Source organism: Castor canadensis, chromosome 13 (assembly GCF_047511655.1).
Source record: "Castor canadensis chromosome 13, mCasCan1.hap1v2, whole genome shotgun sequence".
Taxonomy (NCBI): domain Eukaryota; kingdom Metazoa; phylum Chordata; class Mammalia; order Rodentia; family Castoridae; genus Castor; species Castor canadensis.
The window spans coordinates 109811155-109833285 of record NC_133398.1 but is presented as its reverse complement, the minus strand read 5'-3'; the positions used below and the strand labels follow the sequence as shown (position 1 = coordinate 109833285).

Here is a 22131-nt window from a genome sequence, read left to right as displayed (position 1 = left end):
AAGAGCTACAGAAAGTTATAGAATATTTAATTAGCACAACACCTCTGCCCTAATTATCTAAGTAATATAGGACATGAATTCTTGTGAACACTACAAACCTCTCAGTATAATTTACAGTAATTATTATTTCAATCATCACTTTTTCTATAAATGCACTTAGTTATAAGATATGTTATTAACTATCATGGAATATTATTTAATGTGGACCTGGTTTGTGTGGACTTTAATGTTATAGTTTGTTTTTACATCATGTAAATTATTTCCTGTAAATATCCTTGAAGGACAACACCAAATCTGTAGCAAAGTCTGCAATGGTAAAGAAAAATTTAGTTGCAATCACTCCATCGTTTCTCTAGCTGTGTTTTGCATTTGTCTTGTGAAATAGAGGGCTACCTCCCTATTGCTGGTAGATTTCTTTTTTTATTTATTTTATTATTCATATGTGGATACAAGGCTTGGGTCATTTCTCCCCCCTGCCCCCATCCCCTCCCTTACCACCCACTCTGCCCCCTCCATTTCCCCCCCACCCCCTCAATACCCAGCAGAAACTATTTTGCCCTTATTTCTAATTTTGTTATAGAGAGAGTATAAGCAATAATAGGAAGGAAGAAGGGGTTTTGCTGATTGAGATAAGGATAGCTGCACAGGGAGTTGACTCACATTAATTTCCTGTGCATGTGTGTTACCTTCTAGGTTAATTCTTTTTGATCTACCCTTTTCTCTAGTGTTAGTACTGATAGGTATGTGGTGATTCCTGTCATTTAGTTGTCTTAGTTGTTTGAAGGTTTGATTGTGTGTACCTAAGTTGAGGTTACTCTCTACTGTCTTGCTTTTTCTTTTCCTGTGGTTTGGTGCTGCCTGTCTTTTCATGGTTAAGTTGGGTTTCACTTTCAAGACTGCACTGCAGATGCAAAGGAGTTTTCAATGAAATCACTGATATTTTATCTTTATGACCTTAACTTTGGCAGAGTAATGTGATTCCACACTTACATTAACTAATCCTTTGCTCAGTGTTACTTTGTAGTTCTGCGACAAAGAAAATGACACTGAAGAGTAGTGACTTGCCTAAACCTAAACTAGCCTAGGAACATTATTGAAAGTCAAATATTTTATTATGTATGATGTAACAGATGTCAAAAGTGTCTTGTCCTCCAAGAACATGACCATATATATGGGTGAGTTGATAAATTCAACTCTCCTCTGTCTGTTATGTGAGACCTACATATTACATACTTTTAGTTCTTTTAATTTTCTACCCCAAAATATCTTTGAATATTTTACTTCCCTCCCGAAACATATTCCCACTTCTGCCAAAGAGCAGTGTCTACATTTTCATTTGCAAACTGATCTATTTAATGCTTGAATATAGAATATTTAATGAAGAAGTTCTTATCCAGCTTTCACCACTAACCTACTGCATACAAAAGTCTCAGACAAAGCATTGGCAAAGTTTAAGGAAATCGAATATGAAAATCGTATTTTCAACATTGAAGCATATATGTGGTTTTAAAGTATGAAGTATGCTGCCTGTGTTCTGTATGATACTTTAGATCCACTCTTCATGCTCCTGTTTCTTCTGTGTTTCAGAAGGCAGAGAAGAGAGAGTGGTTTTGTGATTTATTCCCTCAGAAATGTGCCTTTACAACCACCACTCATTTGTCTGTGCTTGTCTCACCCATATTAAACATCTCAGCTTTTTTGGGGAGTTCCATTGTTTAGAATCTTCTGAGCTTCCTGTATCACAAGTCTTCTCTTTGTCAGCAGTTGGAATATAAATAGCTTTATACTCTTACTAAGTTCTGAGTGCATCATCAAACGTTTCTGTCTTTCTTATATGTATGTGGTATATGCACATTAGCAATGAATACATATGTGCATATACACCTATATATACACATACATACATATATTGATATTAAGTTTATTTTAACTGATATGGGAAGACATAAAATGATTGTAAATATTAATGGGTTTCCATGTGATGTATGAGATATATATATATACATATATATACATATGTATATGTATATATATATACGTATATATATGTATATATACGTATATATATATATACACACACACATATACACAATGTGTAACATTTATATTAGTTTGAACATATCTGTCACTGAAATTATTTATCATTTCTTTTAATGAGAAAAGATTGTTGCTACCTACACAGTTCTCATAACATTTTGCGCATTTTTGTGAGTGAATGATAGGAAGTAATGACTGGGAAAAAAAGTGAAAATAAGGACTCCCTTTCACAGGAAGTTTTAAAATCCTTTCCTTTAGCTTTTGGAAAAACACAGTACAATATATATTTTTTGTCTACCGTCACCCCCAAGGAATAGCACACCAAACCTTACTTCTATCTAACTCTAACTAATACTCATGGATAAACGTTGGCTCTTTCCTCCCTCCCCACTACCTTCCCCAGTCTATGGTAACCACTGTTCTGTTCTTCACTCCATTCATTGAATCATTCAGGTATTTATTTTTTCATTGATGTATTAATGCACTCATTTATTTATTTATATATTTATGTGTTTATGTATTTAAGTATTTGTTCACCAGTTCATTTTTAATTTATTCCTTGATATTAATGTATAAATTGATATATTTATGTATCTATGTATTTATTAGTTTATTTTCATTCATTTATTCAATTGAGTTAATTTGTTTCATTTGCTCATTTATTCCTCTACGTATCTCTGTGCTTGTGTGTGTATTCCTTCATTCAGCCATTTATTTATTCATTTATGTTTTTATGTGTCTAGTTTTGCATCCATGTATTTGTTACTTCCTTCACGTGTTTGTTTCTTTCTATTCATTCATTCACTTATGTATTTTTTAAATCACTCATTCATTTATTGATTTACATATTCATGTGATTATGCATTTGTGTATTTATGTATTTCTCTGTTTATTTATTTATCTGTTTTTGTGGAAGTGGAGATGGAACTCTGGGCTTCAAAATGAACAACAGTACTTATTACAACCCTTTTTATTGGTGTGTTTGTTGAGATGCGGACCCGCCCATTATTTGCCAGTGTACAACCATAGCACAATCTCCCTGTTCGTGTCCTTATTTTCTAGCAAAGCAGGAGAGAGCCCGTGGAGTCTAGATGGAAGAAAGGGGAAATAATGCATTCACATCATAATGGGATTTGAACTTGGGCCTTCCCAACCGAGTGGGATTCACGGGTGTGAATGCAATCCCCCTTGTCTCTGTCTTGATTTTTCTAGCAAAGCAGGGGTGAGCCCCTGGAATCCAGGTGGAAAAAGGAAAAGAACAAAGTTCTTTTCAGGTGGCGCGGGTGTTCAAACCCTGGCCCTCCCGCCCTACAGCCAGTGCAGCACCCTAGGGCTTAAGTACCCCACTGGTGCAATTCCTACCTTAGAAGTTGAGCGCAACCACCACCAGGTGCGATCATCAAGGCTCTCTTGGAGTGGGCGAGAAAGGCGGGTGAGAGAGATCTCGGAAGCGGCTGTGGGCTGTCAACCGCAGGCCGTGCTCTGCAAGATGCAAGGGGAAGGGAGTTTCCCAAGGCCGCCAGCGCACCGCGTTTGCGGTTGTGCAGGAGTGGGAGGAAGAGGAAGATGCATGAATGCAGGGCAGGAGGAATAGGAAGATGGAACAATGCAGGGAAGCCGAGGGGGAGGAGGAGGTGGAGGAGGAAGGCTGCGTCCTGGGGAGCCATCTAGGATGAGGGACAGCTGGGGCAAGGTGGTAGTGCTGGAGGGAGGCCAGATCTGAGGATCTCTGCAGTTGGCCGCCTGGCAGGAGAGCCCTGCTTCCCGCTGCTCACAGCCGGGCCACCACTCTTGCTCCCCGAGGCTCTCCCTCCCCTCCCTTTCTGTCAAATCCAGGTTCCCAGCCCTGCCAAGGCTGCTCACTTCCCTGTGCTGATCCCACCAGCAATGGTCTTGGTCGTGAGACATGATTCAAATTAAGAACAATCCAGAATTTTATCTAGAACTATTGTCATAGTCTAATATTAAAAATCAGAATGTTAAAAGTGACCACTTTAGCTAAGTTCCATTTAAATTAATATCAAAGCACTAAAACAGTTTTTATATTAGATGTGCTTTTTCAGAAGTAGGAATAAAATAACATTAAAAACACATCAGAGAGTTTTAATACTAAACTATGGCAGATTTTTATTTTAGTTTATAAGTTGAATTTTTGAATTCTTTCCTTGGCACTATTAATTTTACATTCTATTAATCAGAAATATTCTTCAAAGTTGTAGACATTTTTACTATACTGATTATACATGGTTTGGGAGCTAATTTTTAGCCTAAATCATGATGGATTAGATTTGAGCTGGCCAACCACCTTTGGCTATGTGAGGGGAAAGTAGACGGAGAAATATCACTGGAGATGACCAAGTAAAACGTCAACCTGGTAAGATTTGCTTATACAACCTATCTTTTCCTATGTGCACCAGATTTTCCCAACAGAACAACTTGTGATTTCCTTTCTTGTGATTAACTTGTCTGAGTAGTTATTCACACTTTTGCTTATCTTAATAAATGACACAGAGTATATATCATACATACATTTCCTGAAATTGTTTTATGAAATTAACTCTTGCAAAAGTTTTAAGGAATATTTTTATATGATTATTGTGTCTACTGATGGTTCATGATATATTACTCATATCTTTCCATAACTTTTTTTTCCAAGACAATTTAGTCTGTGTATTTACTTCAACAATGTATGTACTTCATTAAAGATCAACTTCATGAAGATCAACAATTCCAAGTATGCACATATTTATACTTGGACATAGCTCTGGAAATTCCCTAATCGTTTTCACTAATACATTTCCTATTTGATTTCATTATATCATTGCATCTACCATTCCTGTTTTTTTAAGTCAATAGCAACAAAATGTTGAATAAAATCATTTCAATATCATCCCATCATATTTATATATATATGTATATACATATACATCTATATATTTATATAAATTATCATTTCATATCTAAAGTAATTAATTTACATCTAATATTTAAAATAATTTCATAAGTGTAGGATAACATACAACTCTGAATATTTAAAATGAACACTAAGTTGGAACAACACCACTACCCATGAAGTAATATTTGAAATCTAAACAAAGGAGTGTATAGGTACATCTGCATACAAATTTTTTCCAATGGTTACTAATTGAATTATTACTTCAATTCAAAATGAGTGGTGGAACCTTCAACTCACTCCCCTCATGTGAACAAAACTATTGCAAAAAAAATTTGACAAAGTAAAGAAGATACTTATCTAATCCTGAACAGGAGTCTCTGGTCCTGTTTATATCTTTGACTACCAGCAGCCATCATAGAAATTAGGCTACAATCCTCTGTAATAAATACAAAGAAAAAATTAAGGTTTATTCAACATTTATGATATATAAGAAAAGAACCCAAGTGCTTGTATGTTTATGTTTAGATAATATTTACAACAACGTATATATGGATAACAATATATATTCAGACCTAAAATAAAAAATAAACTTGCAAATATTATGTAGTAGATAAAGAAGCCTTAGTTTATAACTACAAAGGAACACTAGAATTTATGAACAAAGTGGTATGCAAGTCTGCAAAATACAAGTGAGCAGAAAAATGGAGAGAAGTGAATAGTGCACATCTAGCTTCATGGGTCAGTAAAACACCCATCTGATTTCCTCAGTATTGGTCTTTAAGAATATGTACTTCTGAGATTAGAATGATAGTAAAATAGCTGGTCTAATGACAGCCTGTGGTTATTGATCTCCATAGGGATATAGAGATGTAGGAATCAACATGAGACGTAATCCAGCATTCCTGCCCCATTCTGGAAGCAAAACCTGAGACACAACCCAGAGATGATCCTCTTTCACCTGGTTGTTCCCATTCCCCCCATGTAGTCTAACCATCCTCAAATTCAAGTAAGATGTTCACATGATCCTCTTGATGCCAGAGAGAGAGCACAAAGCCCTTTAGTTAATTCTTATTGAGAAATAAGAATTAATTCTTAATTAATTCTTAATTCTTAATTAATTCTTTAGTTAATTCTTATTGAGAAATTAAATTTTGGGGAGTTCATTTTGCAGAAATAGGAAGGAGGTAACATGAAAAAGGTAATAAGGAACCCCTTGCCTCTTTGGTGAACACTCTGTCATCCTATTGACACATTCACATACATGCTTGTACTCTTTCTCTTCCTGCTCTCATTCTTCCAGTCTATACTTTCACAATGACAGGCTTAGTCAGAGAAGATCTAACCCTTCTCAAACATGATGAGTGTTACAAAATTTTCTGATAAGTAATTGTGTTCTTTTGCTGGTGTTGTGTAGAGAGAGTGGTGAGAGTCTCCAGTGACATGGCCACCATAACCAATACAAATTCTATGAATTAAGAACAGAAATAGATTGCTTTAGAGTTCTGGAGGCTAAATTACAAAGATCAATGAGTCCAGAAGGGTATTTTCTAAAACATCCCATGTTGTACTGCTAATACTATTGTGTACCATCACCAAAATCATCATCATTACTAGTCTTACTAAGTTATTCATGATTTCTTTTCCATAAGATTCATCCACAATGTGGAAAGTATAAACAATACAGATCACTCATAATTCATTCTTCTTGCAGTGACAGTGGATCCAGAACTTCAGCTGCCCATCTTCAGCTTGTTCCTGTGCACATACCTGATCACCATCCTGGGAAACCTTCTTATCATACTTGTGATCAGCTCTGACTCTCATCTCCACACACCTATGTACATCTTTCTCTCCAATCTATCCTTCAATGACATCTGTATGAGCACAACCAGAGTCCCTGGATAAAAAGCAGTCACTAATCTTTATGTTTAGGTGATACTCTGATCCTTTGTTTGAATATTCATCAGCATCTTTGGGACTGTGCCAACAAAGGAATTGAAAACTGGAAGACTGAAATACCCTGGTGAGATCTTAGAGCTGGAGAGGCAAGCACCAAGTGGAAAATGCACCTACTGATAGAAAATGATGTGTCAGTCATGCTTCCAATTGCTTCTTCTTCTGTTTGAGTGCTGTGTGTGTAGGGGTGGGTGAGAGAGGGTGTGTGTGGTGGGGGCAGTGTGGGAATCCCCATTAAATATGTAAGATAGTAAACAATGCTTAGGACAGTGAATCAGGTCTACACAATTAAGACATCCATTACTGAGTGTCATCTCACAAATCATGACACTACCAGTAAAAACAAACACAAAACAATCTTCAAAGTAAGAATATACAACTTGTTCCAAAGGAACACAGTATAAGAGGAAAGCTGTAAAAATTCTGTAAACTCATCAAACAAATTTTTAAAACACCACTAGTTATACTTTCCCCCCATTTCTCAGACTAAGGCAGTTTAATTAATTATAATGTGCACAAAGTTAAGTTTTTAGAGACATAAATTAATAATCTGCAGAGGGTTATTTGGCAATAATCTAATAATAGCTTTCAAGATAAGTGAACACAGCAGGTACAACTCTTTTATTAACACTGCAGAGAAGGAAGAAGGGGTAAGAACCACTATACACAGATCCGTCATTTTTTAAAATTCAAAATACTTTAGAAGTGTCTCTATTACATTAAGCATCAACTTTACTTTAGAGTTTCAATCTGGAATCAATTTCTATTTCTGAAAAATAGCTGCAAAGTGTACTTTTAAACCCAAACAAGGGTGATATCTGTAAGAATAAAAACAAATCTATCTTCTTCATTCTTGCAGACTTTTAAAAGGCTTTCTGTCTTCCTTCAAACAGCCAGTTCCACACTTCCTCTGATGAAGCTGAAGTGAGGTTACAAAGAGATAACTTTGCTCCAACTTGACAAACCCCATCTTTTACTTTTCTTTACTTTGGGATACCTGTCCACATTCTTGCCAATGGCTCTCTCACTGGCTCATTTGCTCCCTCTTCAATCCTTGCTTTCTCTGGATTCACATTTACTGGAATCGTTTCTGGTGCCCAAAATCAAAAGAAAAGAGGCAACAAACAGGGGGAGAAGAGAGGAGACAAGGAGAGGGCCATCCCTGGAGAGGCCATAGGTTCCCTAAATGCCAGCAGAATATTTCATTCTTTTCTGTTTCTGCCTCTGGTTTCATAACCACATGCGCACCACGTTTTTCTTAAAGTCCAGCTGCTGGGCGATGGCTGCGATCTTCTCCAGGAAGGACTGTGGCTGGATGGCAAAGGAAGCTTCCAGCTAGTGCTTCCTGGATGCTGAGATGGACCTGTGCTTGCGCTTTTTCTGGCCGCCCTTGAAGAGCACTGGCTTCCTAAGTTTCTCCCGGTGAGACTTCTTGGTCTCCTCCAACCATGCCTGCAGCAAGGGTTTGAGCACAGTCATGTCCTTATGTTATAGTGTGAGTGATTCCAACTTGCAGATGGTGCTCTGGGGAAGCAAGCCCACTCTGGGGATTTGAGGTTGGCCAGCGCCAAACTGACATCAGCTGTGTCACCCCAGCTTGATTCTTTGCTACTTGAAGCACTTGGAGAACACCTCCAGGTCCCACAAGTTGGCATCCCCATTGCTCATGCAGCCCAGGTGCATTGACAGCCGGTGAGCAAGGGCCATGCTGAGTGCTGCTTCGTGCATAGGGCTGATGGTTGCCATGTGCGGCCAGTGAGCCAGCATGGACACCATGGCACCATAGGGTCTTGCCATGGCTTCCAGAGTCAGCCCGGGACTCAGGTGCTCCAGCAACTCACCCTAGATCTCCTGGTGCGGCTGGTGGTGATGGTGGTGGTGGTGGTGGGTGCCCGGTCAGCCCTGAGTGGTGCGAGATAGACTCTCATCCAGTGCGCTGACTATATTGCTCTGCAATTGCAAGTAGAAACCACAGATTACACCCAGCAGCGAACTGTGCATGCTCTCTCCAGAAGTCCCAGCCCAGCGCTCCACACTGCCACTGGGCCTACCACATTGCTAGAACATTAAAATAATAAGGGTGAAGAGTCCTGAAAATGGAGCAGCTCAGAGCACAGAAGGAGTTGGAAAGTGAGCTTGCAGACGACACAACACAACACGTGAACAAGCAAGCAACAGCCCAGGTCATAAATATTAATATAAAAGGCAAGACCCGCTGAATACTTAAGAGAGGTGGGGGAATTTGCTATGCAGACAATGAAAAACACATCAAGCAGATAATGGGGCTTTCAAAATGTGCCTTTAAAGAGTGATCATGCATAAATACAGGTGTGGTTGGAAGACAAGCTCTCTGCATAGCCTCCCAGTCCTTTGCCATGCTGCTGCTGCCACCACTGCTAATGGAGCTGCTGCTCGGGCCCACAGCCACCACCACTGCCCCCAGCATTGTTGGAGCTGCTGGGGAGCTGGCGGAGGGCACCTTTTGGCGAGGCACTGTGCAGTGCCAAGTACTTGGGCTCTACATGCAGGCAGTCATCATGAATGCCTGTTTGCTGTTCAGGGACATCATCTTCTTGCCTGCCAGGTTGATCAGCTGCAGTAGCTTCCGGGATCCTCCTGAGAAGTGACACTCCAGAGCGAGAGAAGGCACCCGCAGTGGAAAGTTGTGCTATCCCAAACTGGGCTCCCAGTCGCCAAAAGCGCTTTGCTCCCAGCTGCCTCCGCAGTCAGTCTGAATGGATGCTCATCTCCTGGAGGAGCTGGCTACAGACCTCAGCACCCAAAACTGCCCCAGCTTCCAGTAATACTCCTGTCTACCTGCGCCTGCCCCAGGCGCCCCCCCCCCACCCTCTCGCATGCCTCCCTCTCCTATCGGGAAGCACAGGTCCCTGTGTTGTTTCTCCTGTCCTCCTTTCTTCTTGCTCCTACTGTCTCAGGTCTCTTCTGGTCTCTCAGCACCCACTTCTTGGTCCCCTACAGTATCCACCACCTGCCTAGGCCCCTGAAATACTCCTATGTAGCCTTCCCTTCGTGGCGCTGGTGACTCCTACTTACATTCGCACCCCTGCTCAACCCACCCAAATAGCTAGGTCGGTGCTTCAGTCAACAGGTAATGCTTACCTAAGGGCCAGCGTCCAGCCCCTCTAGCCTCTTCTGCCAGTTTTTCAACTCTCTGGGAAAAGAAACTCCCAAATAAAGTTATAGCCCAAGCCAACCTTGGGTAGGGTTTTCCATGGATTACTCTAAGCACCGCTTACTGGCTGCTTCCCTCACACAGCCTCTAGTCCCGTTTACCAGTAAGTTTCCGGTGTCCCCCTGGACTTTATCCACCTCCCACCCCCTTCAATTCAAGTGACCCAGATCCCTGGCTCCCCACCACTGCTGAAGATGTGGACGCTGTGGCCGACCTTGGTTCTGGCGCTGCTCTGAGCTCCAGCCTTCTGGGGCGCTGAGGTCCCTGCTCCACTTCATGTCCCCTGGGCCCGTTGGGTGCCTAGTGCAGAAAAGACAAGAGTCAGTGGAGCTGCAGGGCTTGCTGTCCCTTAACTTCTCTCAGCTCTCAGTGGATTGAGCAGCCACAGAGCTGATTCGTGCTGCCTTTGAGCATAAGACTCCCCACCTCCCACGCACAAATACCCACACTCTCTTTGCCTTCCCTTTCTGGTCCTCCTCCTCCTCCTTCCTGTGTCCAATACACTGTGAGTTGGGTCTTGGGAGGATCCACTGGCAAACCCCTCCTCTGGATTTTATTCTTCATTAGCTACAATCAAAGGAGTAATTGATAAACAGAGGACCAGAAATTACAGACCACTTGTGCTGCAGAATTAGTACCCCACCCTCCCACCACCAACACTCACGCACACGCACATGCCTCAGAGGCTGGAACAAACATCACTTGTGTTCATTTCCACAACCTCACTACACCTGAAAGATTATTTTTATTTTACACTTTGTACATACTTTTGTCCCAATACAGATCAGTTTTTCTAGAAGATACTGACTCTTAGTTCCACTCGCAAAACAAGGAAGTAGTGGTACCCCTCCGCACACACACACACACTCATACACACACACATGCACCTCTTCTTCACTAGCCCATCTTCTGCCTACTTCCTGTGGTGTTTGGGGCTGCTTTCACCTCCCCCAGAGCACGGAAGACATGGGGTGCAAGCAAAAGTGAAAAGGCCCCAAGACCCCAAAGCGGGAAGCCAAGGGTGTCCAACCAGGAGCATGTCCAACCAGGAGCATGTCCAACCAGGAGCATGTGCAAGCACTGGGGGCCTGGGGAGAGCAAGCAGGTGTGAGAGCAGGCCTCAGGCCTGAGATGCACTGGTGCATGCCAGAGGGAAAACAAACTAGGAAGCAGTGTGTAAAGGGGTGGGGGGAGCCTCTCTGCACCTGGAAGCCCCATGGCCATAGAAGCAAGGAGGGGGCCGCCTGTTCACCCCTAACCTCCTCCAGGAGGGATGGCAGGGTCAAGTTGGGAACACTCTTCTGGAGTCACCAGAGCACTGTATTGGCAGCTAGCTCTGGACTTTGTCCTTTGGGCAGAAATCCCTTCCGCTTTCCTTCCCCACTCTCAGGCTTGCCTTTCTCTTCCCGTGGGTGAGGGAAAATAATAAATAGTAGACAAAGAGGTTCTTATGATCAACGTTCCAGACTGTAAGCCTGGAGAAGCCTGGGCATGAGACTTGGAGAGGTGAGAGTTGACATGCATGAACTTGGTTCCTGCCAGATGGTTCAAGTAAGTGCTTAAGTGTTTAATTTTTACCTCAAGAACAGCCAGGGCAATGTTCAAGTAAATAACAAAAATAACATTGTTTACCTCTCACTGTCTCAAGCTTCCTGATATAAAATAAATCAAAATTAAAAGCTTGAGTATCATTTAATGACAGTGTGAATAGTGCTTTGAAAGAAGTAGAACAACATCTCTAAACAAATTATGACTGGACTAGGAAGAAATTATTAAATTGAAATTTCATTTAGACTCAGGAGACACTGCGCTTTACTCTGTAATCTGTTATTCCTCATCTGATTTATATGCTTAATTCATCTTGACAAATTTATTAGTTCTCTGATCATGAAAAAAATTGAACAGCACTATGGGCTAATATATTGTGTGCACTATAAATTTATGTCATTGTGGAAAGGCTGACATCTATAGAAATCTTTTGTTATTGTCAGTATAGGGGAGAGAATTTTCATGCAAGCGTTGGAGGGGTTCAGTCCAAACTGCACAGCCCATGTATCTCACTAGTCCATTAACATATCATCATGCTAATTAGAACACTTCATCTGTGATATAATTTCAAACTTCCAATTAGGTTCTAATTTACAGAGGTTGTCTTAATCTTCAAAAGTCTTTAGATGGTCTCATTAGTATAAACTGTTGAGCATCTCAAAGTCTAATAAAATTCCATAAGAACATTTTAGTGTGTTTTCTATCAATAAGAGCTGAAGTGAAAGTGAAATAAATGGAAAGAAAATAACAGGATGACAAATGTTTTCACCTACCCAGTATCCCCAGATTATTATAGCAAGTGAATCACAGAAGAAACTTTTAGATATTGCAAGTCTTAAATGGTGTGTTTATGTACTTACATACAAGTACTAGAATATCGAGGAGAAAACCCACGGGGAAACATTCTTCTCTCCCATTAGGTGTGACCTGGTAGACAGAAGAACAAAACACTACTTGGAGTTAGATGTAAAGAAAAAAAACAAGCATGAGGATTTTTCAAAGCATTAATTGTGAAAACAGTTTGCTGAAATTCAATTGCAGTATCAAATATGTGGGGTGTTTTGGACTTCTTGTCCTCTCCTCCTTCATTGAGCTTAATCACTTGCAATAGTTGTATTAATGTGTGTTGTCACCTGGGAGTATTGAGAAATGCATATCATTAATACGATTTAATTTTGATTTTGATGGAAACTGACCACTGATCTACAAAATGTTAAATATTTGTCAGCACATCATATGGTAAATAAACTAGTATAAAAAATTCATGAAATAGAGAGGACACTATTGAAATAAGTGGACAAACTTTGATTTGGAATTTATTGAGTAGATGTGTTCTTTACGGGAGAAAACTCCCATGAGAATATTTTCCTGATGGTTAAAATCCAAAGTCCCTTAATTAACCTGAAAATAGCTGTTTTTTTCCTCTGAGCTATTTTCTCAGTGATAGCTCCTACTCCAGATGGACAAATTCTAATTATCAACTTGAGGCAAATTGATATGTGGTTGAAGACTGTCTCACAAGTTTATTTACCTGTATTTCCTTCCCCTTAGAAAACACACACTTTTTAAAAAACTTGAGTCAAAGTTAGACTTCTTCTCCCCCTCAAAGTGACAAATGAATGTCAGTGACTGTGTTGCATTAGAGAGAAAATGGAATTCTTCCTTTATCACCAAGACTTGTACTCTTCTTGCAATCTCTCCTTTCAGGAGTGTCCAGAATACCAACTTCCTTATGATAATATAAATAAAAACCCATTTCAGTTTTGCCCACAGGTATTGCTGAAAATTACTTCAGCAAGTGTGGAATATGGAAGATGCTCTTGGGGGGAAGAAGAGGGCCAGCTTTCTTCCATCACTCCCACCTCCCCAGCTAGCAGGGGCCATCTAAATATCTGGAAGTTGGCAGTAAACCCAAGGTGAGGTGGGGGACCAAATGGCCCCACCATCACAGGAGACTGCTTACTATGATTTCAATATGTCCTGGTCTGCCTGAGCCCAGATCCTCACCCTGCCTTTGCAAACTTACAAACCTACCTGAGGAAACAGAAAATGGAGAGGTGGTTTTTAAAAAGTGAAGGATGAGAAATTATCATCTGTGTGATTACATGAAGACTGTCTTTCTTCTTCCTAAGCCATTTTGTTTGACAATAGCTTCTGTCTCATCTGCCTGCAGATGCACACAGATGTGAACCTTCTCCCTCCCAGGGACTGAGGAGGAATCTACCAAGCTTTTCTGGCAGCCTGGGCCCCACAGCAGATACCACCCACCTTGAAATCAATCCAAGCCCAAGCTATCCCATGTGGAGAAATTACTGTGTCCTCCTTAGCTCTGGGACCTAATTGACTATTACAATTATAACCAGTCCATTCATATTGTACCATACCTAATGTGTTTTATTAAAATTTAATCTATTAAGGGCAGTGTGATTTCTTTGTATTTCAAACAGAATTGAATTGGACTACAAGAAAGATTTCTCAAAGGTCAGATCTGGCCCTATTCCTGCACCAATTTGCTCTTGATTTAGACAGGGATTAGGGGAGAAGAGAGGGAGAGGATGGATTCCCTTATCCCATTTTCTGTGTTGTAGGAAATTAAAGGAGATCAGTTCATCTGTTTCAGATTCTGAGTAGAAGATGAATGCTTAGAGCACTCACCTAGAACTCTGTGGCTGGAGGTGGTAGGATGAGAATTAAACTCCTCCAAGGACTTTGTCCTTGGGATGAAAAAAATGAGAAGAGGAAAGGAATGATCCCTGAAACCAGACTTCTGGGGACACCAGGACCTGGCTGAGAACTGGGGAAGGAGCATGCTACTGGCCTGATGGGTTGAGATAGGGGTCTGTGATTTTGCTGAAGTATCTTTTCTCTTCTGAGTAGATGCACTACTCTCCATCACTCTTGCTCTCCACTGGCTCTCTGTGAGCCCCAAGTCCCCCTCATTTAGAATTTGAAGGAGCCCCTCTTTCACCCAAAGATGCTAGACATCCATACCAGCCTCTCCTCTATGCTTTCCCAGCTAACCCTCACTTCCAACCTTCCAATGAAAGAACTCAGAAGAGTGTCTCCAGAGATCTCCACAACCAGCATTTCCCAGGTCCTTCTTGATGGAAATTGGAGTTCACAGATTCCCTCTTTCCCATGGAGGCCTGGCATGGACAAAATGTAGTGGCTACCAGCACTGCAGAGAGCATGTGCTGGGGGATGGGGGAGACTCGGACTGGGCTCGGTTTGAAGTTGGCCAAACAGGCCCCATAGGACCCTGTCTAGGTTATCCTGGATAAAGGATAGCCTCCTGGTAGGGGACATGATATGGAGGGAGGCAGGGTATGAAGGAAAACATGGGTTCCCTCTGTTCTAGGTGGAGGAGAAGATCAGGGCTCAGGTTCAAAAAAAACAGACTGTGAGCTGGGGAACACAGAAGCTGGCAACCCCAGGACAGCTGAGGCTCTTAGGTGCCATCATAGTTCAGCCTAGTGGGTTTGCTGAGGCTAAGTGGAGCCCAGATCTCACAGGTGAAGAAAGCCAGTTAGACCCATTAAGGACAACAAGCATTTGGAGCAAACATGACAGGCACCAAGAAACTAAATTTGCCCAGGGGAAAGGAGTCATGTTCTCTGTTCTCAAATCTAAACTCTCCAGGGAGCAGGGATGAGAATCCACACATTTATGCAGACAGAAGCTCTGCTGTGAACACACACATACACACTTGCCAACACTCATACACACTCATTTGAATGCACTCATTTGCTTTTCTCTTCCTCTTCCCGTGCCCACTTGGGGGAAGGAGACAGACCTCATCCTTCTGTCCACCTGCAGGCTCACCTGTGTTTACTTGCCCAGAGAAAACTTCTTTTCTTGTTGCACTGAATTTCCTTGGTCTGTATATTTACCTCTTCTTAAAGTTAAGCCCAGTCATGAAATCAAACGTAAAAGCATTGGAATAATCAGTGAAGACATCTGCAATCAATGGCTCCTTGAGCTTCCTGGACCTTAAATAAATGCAACAAATCAAAACTTAATTATTTGAAATAAATCCAGAAATCCCTCTGCAGAATTTGTCCAGTCATTTTTAGCAGCTTTTGTGTTCGGGTGCAGTGTTTGTGAAGTCTATACTTTTGGCCATGCTCTGGCTTCCTTAAGACTCAGGAAGCTTTCCTGATGCTTGCTGCCCTTCACCTTGGCTTGGGAATTTTGTCCTGGACTTTTACCTCCTGCCACTCATCATGGCAAGTAACATTTCTCTTCACTCAAGAATTCTCACAAAGTGGTGTGTGTACTTAAACTTTTAGAAATCGCATCCACTCTCTCTTCATTGTCTTGCAGTTCACTAGGGCTCTATTTGCATCTGTGCAAGTTGCTTAATATTCCATCTGAAACCAGGCCTCCTAGTAAACACAAGCACGGATGGTTTGAAGGAAGGGAAGAATGCCGTTTTGCTGGTGATGGAAAATTTGATTAAGTGATGACTTTTCTCTTCTTTGCAGAGAAGGTTTTCTTCTTTTATTCTTTTTCTCCCCCTTTTGACGTCATTGTCTTCCTAATAACTAGGTATTAAGTTCTTGTTCTGACTAAATTACTTTTCTAGGAGAAAATACTAATAGGTTAATTGCAAGGATTATAAATACTTCTTAGCTATGTAAGTAAGAATTGAGTGCATAAAACATGCTAAATTCCTTGTGGACATTCTCTCTCTCTGTCTCTTTCTATCTCTCTTTCAACTGCAGCAAAAGGACATTACAATTACAATGACAACAAAGTCACCTTTAAACTTTTATTCTTTTTGAAATATTACATATGGTCCAAAATTTGCCTGTAAATCTCATATATGCAAAAGTGTGTGAACCAAATACAGAAATTATAATATTTGTACCCCAAAATGTGTTAATGTGTCCCTCTGCCTTTCTGTCCATGATATGCATATACAGATCCCCCAAAATGTATTTAGATCACATATGCTTTGGTGGATGCTGTAGCTTTGTACCTTTACTAGTATTTCATGATAAGCATATGAGACAACAATTCACCCTAGAACATGGGAAGAATTCTGTACTTTGAAAACAGTAAGAACCTTCTTTCTCAACGAACAAATAGTGCATACTTTGTGATGTATGTGCCTACTGCACCCCTTCATTGGCATTCAAGACCGAAGTTGGCATTATCAGTATTACGCTCATCTCATGTATTTCTAGCTTCATATTTCATTGACTCTCCTGGCTACCACTTAATACTTAGGCTAGAATTTACAAGCAATCATTTCATAGTGACTCTGCCAGATGCCTTGATCTTTTTGCCCTTAACTTCCACATCAAGCTACCCATTTTCTTCACTTCTGTCCATCAACTGCTGATTTCACCAGAAAGAGTAAAGAACATGAGCTAATTTCTCTTTAAATTGTACCTTACTATATATTTATGCCATTCTTCTGTAATAAATACAATAGCTTCACTTTCAACGCCCTGCACATTCTCCTGGTATGGTTTCCATAGAGCAGTCTGTGAAACTAAGAATTATATCTCCCAGTCTACAGCTCAGATGCTGGCTGTGACCAAAAGACAGAAGTGTCGGTTATTGATGCTGAGCTGGTGTGAGTCTAAGAGGAGTGGCATTTCTCTAGGCCCACAGTTGTGTATGCTGAGATGGTATACTCCTGAAGTCTGTGATTTTCCTGGTGTCTTCCTTTCTCCACTCCTTCCTGATTGCATAGAGCTCACAGCTTTCTTGGCAAGCTAATACTGCAGTGTGGTTCTGGGAGTCATTCCCAGAAGTTCAACTTTTCCAAAGATTTAAATCATCCACCTGTATTCAGTCTCTTTCCTTTAATATCTCCTCCAATGTCTCTCTTCTTTCAACATCATATTTTGGAAATGACAGTTGCACATACTGTTTTCATTTTCTTATCACCCATCATTTCTTAACTTCTGCCAAGATTATTTCAGTCCTTAAATTTCTGCTAATGGTGCTCCTTCTTTGGAGACCAATGACCTTCTCGTTTACAAATTTTGTGGTACTTTTTTCAAAGGTACAGGCCTTCAACTTGGAATTTTGTATTTGCTCTACCAGTTCTCAACTCCATTTCTCATGTTGTCTGAAAGTTCTGAATAATTTCATATTCTTTCCCCAGGCTATTGAATGGATTAAGGAACCTTTTGAACCCAAAGGGTTTAGCATATTTTCTTATGTGTAATAAGCCCTTTTTAAACATTAGCTAATAATACAACAATATCAACAAAAACCTCTGCAGACTGTGAGAACTGGAAATTCTCTCATTCTACAAATCAATTAGCATATCTCAGCGTAGGTAGATAGATAGACAGATAGATACACATCTATATCCACCTTTGAATCAGATAGATAGATGATATATCTATATCTATTTATTTAGCAAAGATAGATAGATGGTATGATGTGTTTAGCTCATTAGAGTGTTATGTTAGTGTATGCTACTGTTTTAAAATACCTGAGATTGGGTAACATATAAAGAGCAGAAAGTTATTTCCCACAGTTCTAGGGCTGGAAGTACATGATCAAGGTGCACATGATGGCCTACTCTATTTCTTTTAGGATGGAGCCTTGTTGCTGCATCCCTGTCCTCGCATGGCAGGAGAGCAGAAGTGAACCCACTTTCTCCAGCTCTTCTATAAGGACTTAAATCACATCATGAGGGCTCTGTCTTCATTACTTAATCAACTCAATCATCTTAAGCTCTTCACCTCTTAATATTGCTACATTAGTTATTAAATTTCAATGCATGGACTTTTGGGGGTAGAAACCATCATTCAAACCATAGCAAGTACTACTGGCTAGTGGGTAGGAAACTGGGAAGAATATTCATTGACATACTATAGGCTTTAAAAGAGTTCATTGTGTCTTGTGATCACTACTTATAGTAGTACTGAGATAAAAGAGAAAGATGTTTATAATAGTTAAAATTGAGACAGTCTAAATGTCTAAAAATATATAAGTAGGTGAATAAACTGTAGCACAACCATACTATTACAAAGCTACCATAATTACCTTTTCAGAGGAAATTTAATGACATGGGAAATTCTTTAAGGTGAGACAAATGTGATACAAAACAATGATTCTTTTTGTTCAAAGTAAGTACAAAGATGGAAAATAGCAAAAAAAATTTTCAATTAGCATGTTGCATTGTGGTTTGAATTTTCCAAATTGTTGACAATGAGTATTTACTCTTCTTAGTATCAGACTTATAAACAGGTTGAGATACAGAGCTTCCAGGCTGCACACTTTCCATGTAAGATTCTTTGCACCTCTCATTTACAGTGTTAAACTAAGTGATCCATCAGCTGAACTCACCATCACTAGATGCCCCAAATATATAGATTACAGATTATATTTAATTGACATCAGATAGTACTTTCCATCTAAATTTTATAGTACATCTCTGAAGTATGGAAAGCTCATAGACATATATAAAGGAGCCAGTCTTGACTATCACACACTTAGCTGAGCATCCCACAAATGACCCTTTATAGATGGGCTAAGTCATTTTCAACTGCAATTCATATGGCCCCTCTTTGCCTCGTGCTGGACCAAGATGTTTCCAAAGAGTAAGAAATATGATAAGAAATGGAATACTATCAGACTCCTTTTTTCACCCTTTATAATTTTTAATTTTTATAGTGTTGAGGCTTGAACCCAGAGTCTACACCTTGAGACACTCCACCAGGCTTTTTGTTGTGATGGGCTTTTTCAAGGTAGGTTCTCACAAACTATTTGCCTTGGCTGGCTTTAAACCAAGATTCTCCTAATTCCTGCCTCCTCAGTAGCTAGGATTGCAGGCATGAGCAACCAGCACCTGGCTCCCTTTATAATTTTTTATTGCAGAAATGATGCACATTTGGTCAAAGGTAGTCTTAAAAAGTTAAAACAGCATCTCTCTTCTCATAAGCAAGATTATTCTACCTTGGACTCCCTAGATAATATATACTTGGAGAATGTCTGCACACTCCAATTTTTAATTTACAAACCAATAACCAACAAAGATCGGATTTATGCTCAAGATGGTACAGTATTTTTAATCTTTGACCACCCCATTAGTTGCAGACACATAAAAAAGTAAAATAAAATATGAGAAAAAAGATCCCATAGCAGCATAAGAAAGGACGATCACTGGTTCCACCGTACCTTACATACCAGAGACAAGGAGATAACATAGACAGTATTTTCACTTTTAAGCAAAACACTCAAGATTTGATGTCCATGAGTATCTGGGAAAACAGTTTCTGGATGGGTGATTAGAAACAAGGATTCAGTTGCACACATATCACATCACTTCTCAAGACAAAGATTCAAGTCTAAATTAATGTCAATATGTGAACTTATACTTCTGTCAATCAAAGAACATATGGAAAGGGGACCATACACAGAAGGTTGGTTGGTTTTAATGTAAGGCAAGAGTTATATGAACCATATATTTCTCTTTAACATCTCATAGTGTCCTTTACTTAATAATTAACTACTAGTTACTAATTTAAATTCAAATATTTCTTCAATTGAAACTCATATGGAGAACCCTAAAAAACTAAAAGGTCTCCTTACTCTTCTTATAACCAAATGGTCACATAGACTCTTTAGGGGAAAATGCAGTAAAATTAATTTCATTATGAAATTAATTTGTAACTGAATTTGTTGAATCAACACAAATTATTTTCTCAGATTATCAACCTAATTTTCCAAATTAGGTTTTCTCTATGATTTCCCTGACGACTATGCTTTATATTGATTCTTGGGTAAAGATAATATTCAATGTTAGACCAAATAGGCTAAATTGAGGTAAAGTATAAAATTAGATGATCATAGTTGAAGTTTCATTTCATTGTCAATGCAATTGGCACACAAATGAACCAATTTTCTTCATTCACATTCATCGTTTAGTTTTTTTTTTTACATTTTTAAGTTTATGAATTTGTTTTTTTTTTCTTTTATTATTCATATGTGCATACAAGACTTGGGTCATTTCTCCCCCTTGCCCCCACCCCTTCCCTTACCACCCACTCCACCCACCCCCTTCCTCTCCCCCCCACCCCCTCAATACCCAGCAGAAACTATTTTGCCCTTATTTCTAATTTTGTTGTAGAGAGAGTATAAGCATTAATAGGAAGGAAGAAGGGTTTTTGCTGGTTGAGATAAGGATAGCTATACAGGGAGTTGACTCACATTAGTTTCCTGTGCGTGTGAGTTACCTTCTAGGTTAATTCTTTTTGAACTAACCTTTTCTCTAGTTCCTGGTCCCCTTTTCCTATTGGCCTCAGTTGCTTTTAAGGTATCTGCTTTAGTTTATGGAGGGTCTATATGCACTAGACTCTATGCTACAGTAGCTGATTGATAGTAAGTATATGACTGTGACATTGTCAAGATAGATTGCTAGGCTTGGGGTGAAGGAGAAAAGTTCCTAAGGAATCACCCATTGCTACCTTCGGTGTCTACAGTAAGGAGGGGGCTTGATGTCTCACAACTTGCTGCATACTTGCTAAGTCTTACAATATTCAGGCCTAAAGAGAAAAATCATAGTGAGGGAGTTTTAAGAGATTGGTGAATTTGGATGGGACACTTAAACATAAAGGTTAGTGACCGTTTTCATCCAGGGACTTCAGAAGACAAGAAGCTTGCTGGGAGATCCCATAGGAGTAGTTTGTGAAATAATGTGGCTATTTTTAACAGTCTATAATTGTATAAAATATCCTGTTGAGTAGCCCATTGCTTCTGTGAAAGCAACTAAAACAAAAAAATGCATATTTAGAAAGTGAAAATTCATAAGACATTGGGAAACTGTGGAAGCAATGAACTTTGGAAGAACTAAAATTTTAGGTAATAAGGAGCCTTTCTTAGTTGAAGATTAAAAGCTCTTGTTCCTCCCCTTGGGGGGCATTTGTTGATTCAGGGACTGAGCTGCAAACCACACATGGTGCAGGTAAAGGCGCTTCACTGGGAAAGAGAAGTCAGAGGAACTTCCATGGCTGCCTGTGCTAGCATGACATATTGAAACTCAAGAACACCAAATCTATGGTGTGTTTTCTACATAACATATTTTCTGGTTGCTGGGACAGTCAGGAAGGCAGAGTAGCTGGGCCATGAAAGAAGAATGAAATTCTCTACTATCATCTAAACCTCAGGGACCAAAGGAAGGCCAAAGAGCTGAGTTAAACTTCCCTGAAAGGTAGGGCTGTGAGTGCTAAGGAGAGTGAAACCTGCCTGGATCTCAACCAAAACCCTGGCAATGGGACCATCTTTGAGATATGGGGTCACTAGCAAATATTGCATGGAGCTTTACCTACATAATCAATCTGATTAGGAAATGTACTTACTATAAAATCCATAGACCTATGTGAGAAGCAGTGATTTATTGATGATGACTTAGAATGATGGATAGAGAAGAGGTCTGTATCTTCTTATCTATTATGTGTGTGTGGTAAATATTGTTTCTTCACGGTATGCAGACACCACCTTTTACTGTTCGTGTCCAGGAGCCATCTCTTCA

At 39.9% G+C, this 22131-nt stretch overlaps 1 pseudogene; it reads right to left on the bottom strand.

Annotated features, from left to right (window-relative positions):
* Window positions 1–8071: 8071 nt before the first annotated feature.
* On the bottom strand, window positions 8072–8785 carry LOC141415490 (POU domain, class 4, transcription factor 2-like; annotated as a pseudogene).
* Window positions 8786–22131: the final 13346 nt, after the last annotated feature.